The 5,000-nt window shown below is 34.0% G+C and overlaps 1 protein-coding gene across 4 annotated transcripts in view; it reads right to left on the reverse strand.

Annotated features, from left to right (window-relative positions):
* fam131ab (family with sequence similarity 131 member Ab) overlaps positions 1-5,000 on the reverse strand; it is a 53,581-nt gene that overhangs the window by 43,594 nt on the left and 4,987 nt on the right.

Here is a 5,000-nt window from a genome sequence, read left to right on the forward strand (position 1 = left end):
TGAATGAAAAAAGTTCATGCATAAATAAATTAATTAATCTACAATGTATCAAGTGAATTAAATTAATTAATAGATAATTTTAATTAATTTCATTAGTATTATTATTGATAGGGTAATGGGCAAACTAATAATAAAAAATAAATAAATAAATAATATTAATAACATTTTAGTTTTAAAGGTCTCAGTACGGTCTATAAAAATATTTGTAATGATAATAATAATAGTAATAATAGTAGTAGTAATAATAATAATAATAATAATGAAAATAATAATAATAATAGACAATAATGATAATAACAATAATGATGACAATAATCATAATAATAATAATAATAATAATAATAATAATAATAATAATAATAATAATAATAATAATAATAATAATAATAAAAACAATAATTTTACAATATAATTTCTAGAATTATGCAAATATATTTTTTTGGCCAACTGATAATAATGATAATTATAATAATGATAATAACAATAATGATAATAATAATAATGATAATAATAATAATAATAATAATAATAATAATAATAATAGACAATAATGATAATATTAATAATGATGACAATAAAAATAATAATAATAATAATAATAATAATAATAAGACAATAATGATAATATCAATAATGATGACAATAAAAATAAAAATAATAATAATAATAATAATAATAATAGTAAAATAAAATTTCTAAATTTATGCAAATATATATTTTTTTGGCCATCTGATAATAACAATAATAATGATAATGATAATATAATACTACTACTACTACTACTACTAATAATAATAATAATAATAATAATAATAATAATTTTCTAATTTATTTTTATTTAAATTTGTCAGCAAGTTGAATGCAAATAAATATTTTTTGCAATACAACAACAACAACGACAACAACAATGATAATAATTTTTAAATGCTTAAAGTTATCATTTTAATTAATAACAATAAAAATGTAAAATATTATTCTAAACTTTAGAATAGTCTGTGTATCTTAGGTCTCTGGATGTTGTGGGGCTGTCTTGGCTGACACGTCTCTACAATAATCACATAGGGGTCAGGGACAGTACCTCTGGACTGGGCAACAGGGGTGGTGGTTCCCATTTTTAAGAAGGTGGGTGTGCTCCAACTATAGGGGGAAATCACACTCCTCAGCCTCCCTGGGAAAGCCTATGCCAGGGTACTGGAGAGGAGGATCCAGCCGATGGTTAAACCTTGGATATAGGAGGAACAATGCGGTTTTTGTCCAGGCCTTGGAACACTGGAACAGCTCTATACTCTCAGCAGGGTGCTCGAGGGTTCATGGGAGTTTGCTCAACAGTTCACATGTGGAGTTGGAGAAGACATTTGACCGTGTCCCTCATAGCATTTTGTGGAGGGTGCTCGGGGAGTAAGGGGTCAGAGAGAATCTGTTGAGGGTTGTCTCTTATTGCATTGCTGGCAATAAGTCAAATTAGCTACCAGTGCATGTTGGTCTCCAGCAGGGTGGCCCTTTGTCACCAATTATGTTCATAATTTATATGGATGGAATTGCAAAGTGCAGCCTTGGGCTGGAGGGGGTCCAGTTCAGGGACCACATTAGCAGACGATGTTGTTCTGTTGGCTTCATCGGACATGTACCTTCAGCATGCACTGGGGCGGTTTGCTGCCGAGTGTGATGCGGCTGGAATGAGAACCAGCACCTCCAAGTCTGAGGTCATGGTGGTCCACAGGAAAAAGGTGGTTTGCCATCTCCAGGCTGGTGGAAAGTCTTTACCCCAGGTGGAGGAGTTTAAGTATCTTGGAGTTTTGTTCTCGAGTGAGGGAAGGATGGAGCGTGAGATTGACAGGCAGCTTGGTGCAGCGGCTGCAGTAATGCGGTTGATGTTGTGGTAAAGAAGGAGCTGAGCCGAAAGGAAACGCTTTTGATTTAACGGTCAAACCACAGTCCTCATCTTACCTATGGTCATGAGCTTTGGGTCATGGCCAAAAGGACAAGATCTCGAATACAAGAGGCCGAAATGAGTTCCCTTCGCAGGGTGGCAGGGCGTACCCTTATGGATAGGGTGAGAAGCTGTCACCCGGGAGGAGCTCGGAGTAGAGCCGCTGCTCATCCACATCGAGAGAAGTCAGCTGAGGTGGCTCGGGCATCTGTTTTCGGATGCCTCATGGACGCCTACCTAGGGAGATGTCCCAGGCATGTCCCACCCATGGAGGCTTAAGGCTGATTTATACTTTTGCGTCAAATGCACACGTATGCCTCGGCGCTGACGTATAGCCCTCAAAAAATGTAACTACACGTTGCAACAACGCGTAGCACAAGCTCTGTGATTGGTCGGCTTCGTAGCGCTGATGAGTCTGGGCGGGACCGAGAGCCGCGTGAATGGTGCGAGCCTGATGGAGCGATTGTTTACAAGTGTGGAGTCCCGTGAAGGAGCTCCGGATGGAAAGTTTTGTTTTGTGTTTACCTCATAGTTAAAGTTGTTGCACGTCCGCCGGTTCCTGCCTCAAAATGAACGAGTTTGACCCACTTGTACATCCAGGAAGTGTCCAGGAAAGGCAAAACAGCAGCGAAGAAACTCGACACTGAGGAACATTTACACCTCACTGCCAACTAGCATATCGGAAGTGTTAATGCAGACCAACAGAGACAGCGCGCAGAAGTATAAATGCACAGCCACGCGCGTTGCATGCGCCGTGGGTTACGCCGGTCACTTGACGCAGAAGTATAAATCAGGCTTTAGGAGAAGACCCAGGACATGCTGAAAAGACATTAGCCCCTTTCACACTGTGATACCGGTAAATATCTGGAAAACTTCCGAAACGACTTTACCGGTATATTCCAAACAGCGCCATTCCGTTCACAAAGGTCACAAACCCATTCCAAAATACTGGTAAATTCTAACATCATTAACCAGAAATGCGATCTAAACGGCTGCGCTTGTATTTGTAAACATTTGACTACATCACAAACTGTGAACAACTTCGATTAAAACGTATAGACAAACACTTTCGCATGTCGAGATGTTCATGATATGTGTGTGTGCTGGCGCTCACAGGCACACGCGACACGTCAAGCAACTGAAGGAAGCAGAGCTTAAAGGTAAACAAACAACGGCTTATCATAAGCATCTTATCGATAATGATTTACACGGTTGGCATTAAGATGAACATATAAACATTATCTGACTAACTTCTAGCAGCTGAATGTGTCTGGGAAAATATTCAAAGGCTTTTATTCTAATAAACCGCGCGGACGTAAATGCATCTGACTGTTCTGATTGGCTAAAGCAGACGTCTAACGTCAGCATGTTCTAGACGTGCACGCGCTCTTTCCAGCAGTCTTCCTTCTGCATTCACACAGCACAGCATTATGGCAAATTACCGCTAATGTTACAACTTCTCTTTCCGGAAAATAGCCAGAATGAATTTACCGTAATTTCCAAGGGCCTGTTCACACATACAGACCTTTTCATAAATTGCGGAAAGGTCTGTATGAGTGAAAGGGGTTTACGTCTCTTGGCCAGCCAGGGAACGCCTCGGGATCCCGCCAGAGGAATTGTAGGAAGTGTCTGAAGAGAGGGAGGTCTGAGGTTCTCTCCTAAGACTGCAGCCCCTGTGACCCGCCCCCGAATAAGCACGCGAAAATTAGACCAGATGAGTTTCTAAAGTTAATAATTCAAAAATCACAATAATATTATTCTTAAAAATATTAATGTAAATAATAATATTTTTTTACACCTTTTTGTATTATAAAGGTGTCACAAATATAAATAAAGTATATTTCGTGCAGTGAAATGAAGTCCATGCGTGTTTGTTTTATCTTCTTCATGGAACCTTCATGTCCAATAGAAGCGTGTGATTTCTTCAGATATAATGGTCAGTAATGTGATCTGTGATCTCTGGTGTCGCAGACTTTAACCAGTGTGTTTATCTGCAATTACCAGCCGGCGCTACAGCACTAATGCAGCGTTCGTATCCTGATCCCTCATTAATAATTACAGCACCGCATTAAAAAACGATTTGCGTGGTGAAAATAAATCTGAGGTGGTTTGTTCGCGACTCACGGAGTGGAAAGGCGTTGCATTCAGGATGTTTCAGAACGTGAGGAAACCAGGCCGGTGATTTATGATGACAGATTAATTTCATCCTGACGACTGAATAATCAACAACTACAACTACTACTACTACTACTACTATTTTTATTATTATTATTGTTATTTTTTTTTTTATTGTTAATATTCATAATTAAAACCGTTAATAATAATATTTATGATGATGATGATGATTGACAATTATTATTATTATTATTATTATTATTATTATTATTATTATAAAACTGTTAATAATAATAATAATAATAATAATAATAATAATAATAATAATAACAATAATAATAATAATAATTATTATTATTATTATTATTATTAGAATACTATTTACCCTACTGACACCTTATAGCACAAATAAAACTAAATTAAAATTGATTATTATTATTATTATTACTATTATTATTATTATTATTATTATTATTATTATTTTTATGGCTATTATTTATAATTAAACTATTAATAATAATAATAATAATAATAATAATAATAATAATTATTATTATTATTATTATTATTATTATTAGAATACTATTTACCCTACTGACACCTTATAACACAAATAAAACTAAATTAAAATTGATTTTTATAATTATTATTACTATTATTATTATTATTGCTATTATTTATAATTAAACTGTTAATAATAATAATAATAATAATAATAATTATTATTATTATTATTATTATTAGAATACTATTTACCCTACCGACACCTTATAACACAAATAAAACTAAATTAAAATGGATTATTATTATTATTATTATTATTATTATTATTATTATTATTATTAATCATATTATTATTATTATTATTATGGCTATTATTATTATTATTATTATTATTGCTATTATTATTATTATTATTATTATTATGGCTATCATTTATAATTAAAACTGTTAA

This window comes from Danio rerio, chromosome 15, assembly GCF_049306965.1.
Source record: "Danio rerio strain Tuebingen ecotype United States chromosome 15, GRCz12tu, whole genome shotgun sequence".
NCBI lineage: Eukaryota > Metazoa > Chordata > Actinopteri > Cypriniformes > Danionidae > Danio > Danio rerio.